Source organism: Microtus pennsylvanicus, chromosome 8, assembly GCF_037038515.1.
Source record: "Microtus pennsylvanicus isolate mMicPen1 chromosome 8, mMicPen1.hap1, whole genome shotgun sequence".
NCBI lineage: Eukaryota > Metazoa > Chordata > Mammalia > Rodentia > Cricetidae > Microtus > Microtus pennsylvanicus.
Window position 1 is genome coordinate 55,433,873 of NC_134586.1, and position 6,000 is coordinate 55,439,872.

The following is a 6,000-nucleotide window of genomic DNA, read 5'->3' on the forward strand; positions in this document are numbered from 1 at the left end:
TATTCAACCGAGATGGGTCTTTTGCTAGCATCCTGGCCTAGGAAGGTTGAATCAGCTCTCTGGACTTTCACTGCTACATCTAGAGATGCAGGGGATGATCTGGAAAGTCCACCTTCTGGGGGAGCTGAGAGACTTGAAAGATAACATCAGCTCTTACTGAATGCCTGTCGTGGGCCAGGTCAGTCCCAAAAGCCTCATGCATATTGAACTCCAAACAACCCTGGAAGGCAAACTGTTCTCATTTTATATGAGTGAAACTGGCCTCAGTTTCACTCGTATAAAATATCAGGGGTACAGATAAATGTGTAAAATTTAGTGACAAAACCAAACAACAATAAAAACCACACATTATACTGCCATAGAAGCTGGTCTCGTCTCAGAGTACTGGCTTGCTCTGGGGTTTAGCAAAGCGGTACAGCTGAGCCTTGGGTCAGGAAAATGAGGGTCAGAGCATCTAGGAGCTGAGGCTCAAGAGAGGAGTTAGTCTGTCTAAGATATGTCCTCGGATTTGTTCTCGTGCCTGAGGAAGAGGGAGGCAGTCTGAGGAGCATTAGAGTGTGAGGATCCTTTCAGGCTCTCATGGCAGGCTGGACCACCTGTCAGAACTGTCACAGGTATGAGAACCAGCTGTGTGATCTGAGCAGTTGAATTTAGGGAGACTCTGTCACAGCGTTCTAGCACATCTGTTAACAGCCAGCAGCAGGGTCACATCTGTGCACACAGTAGACAGGGCGAGAGCCCCAGCCAAACCCATGGAAAGTAAAGGAACAAACCTTTTATTTTTACAATGTATGTCGGGTTTTGCCTGCATGTGTGTCTATGTACCACATGTGTGCAGTGTCCATGGAAGCCAGAAAAGGGTGTCGGATCCCCTGGAATTGGAGTTATAGTCACTAACTACCCTGTGGGTGCTAGGAATTGAACTTTGGGCTCTCTGGAATAACAACAAGTGCTCTTACCCATTGAGTCATCTCTTCAGCCACCAGGAAACCAAAGTCATAATTACTAAATGTTGTGTTATTGTAAACTGTACAAGCCGAGGCCAGAGGCAGTGGTGGGTCCTGGTTCACAGCAGTCCGGGAGGGCTGCTCCCATGATGTGGTTTTTATTTTGAGCGCTGTATTTTTACAATGTCATTGTGATAAGACACTGACTTACTGAACACTGAGTGTTTATTAACCTTTCCCTTTGCACCATTCATATCATCGTGGGATAGATTTCAATTCAAAATGAACAAGAGCTGCAGGTGCAGCTCCGTGGTAGAGCAGTGGACTTAGTAGCATAGTCCTGAATTTGACACCATCACCACCACCACCCTCTCTGTCCAATCTGGATACAGAGTTTCCTGTGCAATCTATAGGTGGTAGGAGTTGCAGGGGCTCCCATATGAAGCTTTTTGACAGCTGCCAAGCTCAAGCAAGGCTAAGCTGCTGGGACTGTAATTGACAGCCCACCCACCCCAGACAAAATTGACAGGAAGAGCTCCAAATACACCCGGGACAGGGAAGCAGCCTGCAGATCCTCAAGGATCACATTGTTGCCCTGACAACGTCACCATAGCAACAACAACGATTGGCTCTTGGACATTGCAGCAGTTTCTGGTGCAAAGGTGATCAGAGCATTGCTATGGAAACCAGAAACTGAGGGAACTAGGTCTGGCAGCTCAGTGCCCACTTCCTTAACATCATGGTGAGGGACATGGGACCTGTCAACCTAATTGAGAACACCTTCTTTCTCTTTGTCCTCATGTTCGACAGTTGTAACCAGATTGGCCCCGTTTTGTACCTTATTTGTGTGTACACGCATATGGCCAATCAGAGCTCGGTTGGCCCTGTTGCTGAGCAGAGGAGCTATGAAGGGGCCATTCTCTCCTTGAAGCACTTCTCCGAATAAGAAAAGAAGGAAGGTTCCAGAGTCTGGTTTCTAGAGGACTTCCACCCCAACAGCAGCTTGGCTCTTTGGAGAAGGAAGACCAATTTGAGAATTTGCCAAAGACAGACCCACTGGGGACTCCTGGAGCCTGAGACAGCCTCCAAGATACCACGCCTGGGTTGCATAGGAGCATCCATCCTGCAGCCTCTAAGAAACCTGCCGTTCCTGCTATTCCTATGGCTTTTATCGGTGGCTGGTGGCCTCATTTCTGCATGTTTGCTTTGTGGTCCTTGGCCCTGAGATGATACTCTAAGAGCTTTCAATGTGTAACACTTGCTGACCACTTCAACAGTCTCTCAGTTTCTTCCCCACTTAATAAAGGATCTCACTGTGAAAACAGGTGTTTGGGTGTGGCTTGCACCAGTTCGAGGTCTAGGAGAGAACCCTGGTATGTCGGGGTCTCCTTCACACTTAGTTATGCATCCTCGGATCCACCAACCCTCATAGATAGCACTTTGCTATTCAGAGAAGCCAATCTTCGCTGGAGCAGGATGGGGTGGAGTCCCTTCTGGAAAGAGCCTGGACCCGCAGAGGCAGCCTGTCCCTTGTAACCCATAATCACTCTTGCCTGTGCACCCCATCCTTTCCTGCCCAATCTTCCTACCCATTCTTTTTTTTTGCATTTTTATTTTGTTTTTAATTTATTTATTTATTAAGGATTTCTGCCTCCTCCCCACCACCGCCTCCCATTTCCCTCCCCCTCCCCCGATCAAATCACCCTCCCTCATCTGCTCGAAGAGCAATCAGGGTTCCCTGACCTTTCTTGAGGAAGGAAAACCAAGGCTGGGATTGGAAAGCATAAACCTGAATCCCAGCACCCTGGAGAATAGCACCAGCTACCTCTTGTTGAATTCCTTCTGTGATGGTTTTTCTTGGTTGTCAACTTCACTGAATCTGGAAGAGACTCAACTCCGGGAAGGTCTGTAAGAAAGACTAACAGACAAGGAAGGCTCTCTAACAGAGTAAATGGCACCTTCTGGTGGCAGCCTAAATATAGAGAGGTCCAAGGAAAAAAACTGTGACTTTTCAAAACTTTCTTACAGAGGGAGAGAGAGAGAGAGAGAGAGAGAGAGAGAGAGAGAGAGAGAGAGAGAGAGAGAGAGAGAGAGAATGAATCTATGGGCACGCATGTTACAGCACATGTGTGCGGATCAGAGGACAGCTAGCAGGAATCAGTCCTTTCCATCCACCACATGCGTCCCATGGAGAGATCAAACTCCGGTCATCAGGCTTAGTGGTCTTTACCCACTGAGCCATCTGGCCAGCCAAAGCTGTGGCTCCTTCGTCTACTTGCCTCCCTCTCCTGTTTGTCAGTGCACTTAATCTGCTGCTGCCGCCACTGCCACTGTCCTCCAGTGTGGACTGAAAACCAACAGCTCTCCAGAATCCTCAAGGCCTTCAGCGTCAGACTGGGACTGCTGAGGCAGGCGGCATCAGGGACTGAGCAGCGTCTGTTCTGGTTTTCCCAGTGTGAGCACAGCCATATCCTGTAAACCCATCTAGCAAATCTTTGTGGTGCTCTAACTGTACCCTTATCCCCAAGCTCTCATATCACATGCTGTTGTCACCTAAGACACACCTTTGCAAACTTCTGCTCAGCAGTGGTTGCTCTTCTCCTTAGTAACAGCTGGCACTCTCCAGCTCGATGCCTGATTTATCTCCACCTTCCAGGCTCCTACACACCCCAGAAGATTCTACAGACTGAAACAGTCACAGGACCAGGGAGGAATTTTCATTGTGGATAAATGATCCTCCAAAATTGTCACCCTTTTATAATACCTTTATCAATAAGCAACACAGAAATCTGTGTCTGCACTTTTACACATGTTGCCAACCTGGGAAGTGGAGTCACATCTCAGTGTGTGTTTAGTATCACAAATTGTATAGTGTGCACCTTTCCTTCCCTAGACTCAAGAACTTGGTGCTGTGTGATCCCAGATCCAGGACCAAGTCCATTCTATACAGTGATGTGGTTTACATAGCACATACCCAAAGTCTTCTGCATACCTTACTTAATATAATTTAATCTTACTTTTAATTTAAACTTGAGATAAGGTCTAACGTAGCTCAGGTTGGTCTCAAATTTCCTATATAGTGGGAAATAACCTTCAATGCCTGATCCTCCTGCCTCTACCTCCCCAGGGACAGATGTACACCACCACTTTCAACTTTTGGAAGTCAATTTTCCCCAATGTGGGTTTCAGGGATTGAATTCAGCTCTTCAGCCTGGAAGCAAGTGGTGCATTTACCTGCTAAGACATACCACCAGCTCCAACATTCCCCTGCATTTGAATATAAGAGTCCTATGTGATTTCACGTACTTTTCAGTCCAATAGCTTGCTGTATTCCAAAACATTGTTTTATATTGTTTGCAAATTCCTTGTAATTGTGGTCATACAAATACATAATTTCCACACTATTTGTTGAACATTTAGATGATTTATACTTTTTAAGTGTGCATTGGTGGTGTTTTCCCCATGGGTATTGGGTTCCCTGGAACTGGAGTTACAGACAGCTGTGCCCTGTCATATGCATGCTAGGAATTGAACTTGAGTCCTCTGGAGGAGCAGCCAGTGCTCTTAACTACTGAGCCATCTCTCCATCCCCCTGCTTTATATTTTTTTGCTAGTATAAGTAACACTATCATCAAAATCATTTTGTGCAGAGATTTGATTTTTTTTTAATCTGCCAGATGGATCACATGTACCTGTAACCTCAAGTGTCAGGAGTCTGAAGCAGGGGGATCGTTTGAGCTCTTAAGCTTAAGAACAGACTGCAGACTAGGTTAAACAGCAAGACCCATGTCTTACATTTTTCCTGAAATTTCGGATTATTTTCCTAGTTAAGTGAGACAAAGAGAGACAGTGAGGCCGGATGAGTGGCCACACCTGTGAGTACTTGAGAGGTGGGGGCAAGAGGCCAGCCTAGTCTGCACAGTGTCAGGGTAGCCTGGGCCATCGGAGACATTGCCTCAAAATACAGACAATGACTTAAAAGCCTTTGCTACACCTTAGCAAATGACGTCTTACAAATTCTAAATCAAGAGAGGCCCCTCCTTGCTCACTTCTGTAAGACAGGACAACTCGGGCCTTGGGCTACAGAGCCCTGTACATGGAAGGAAAGCATCTACGTATTCTTGCAACGCTGGGCAGGAGGTGCAGACACGAAAGTGTAGGGAAAGCTGTGTATCAGCTAGCTTTTACTACATAGCAAATGATCCCCACACTTAAAATGAAAGCGTTGTTTCGGATGAGTCCATTGGCTTTCTGAATCTGAATCTTCTTGGATATAGTCAGTTAGCAGATCAACTTTGCCTGGAATAACACACCCCCTGGCTTTGTCTACATTAACCTGTACTTCTTACCATGCTCCAGGCAGCTAACCTAGGCATGTCAAATGGCAGTGTCAGGACCCGAAGGAACAAAATTGCAATCATGAAAAGTTTGTCTCCCCCCCCCCATCTCCCTCTGATCAGTTAGTCAGAAGCAGTCACATGGCCAATCCTGCAGCGAGTGTTGGGGAGAGGAACTACCAAGGGATGTGAACATCGGGAAACAGGATAATTGTGGTCATTATCACAATCATCCACCACAAGTTGCATCCTCAGCAGATGGAAATGCAATCTCCATGGCAACCAGCCATGGACCACCCCTGAGGCCCAGATGGTAGCAAGGAAATCTCAGCAGAGTCTTCTGACCTCTGCCTACACATGATTTGGCATGGCATTCAGTCCCTAGAGTGTGGTACATCCCAGGGGAACCTCGAATTGCCAGCCTAGAGGCATGGGATCTGCGAATAGAAGTTAAGCTGGGATATAAAAAAACAAAGAAAGGCACAATTGACGACAGCTGGCTTTACAGAGCAGAAGCCTCTAGAAATGATAAATGGCCTCTGGTAGGGTGCACAGAGGGCGAGGAGGACCCCTAGAAGGCAGAGGAATTATCCAGTGTTGGGGGGAAGGATCCCAGAAGCGTAGTACATCTGCTCTCTGGAATTGCCCGTTTCGAGGCCAGCAGCGTTTTAAGCAGTCAGCCCAGCGTCCTCATTTAATAGTTTGCAAAACAGCAG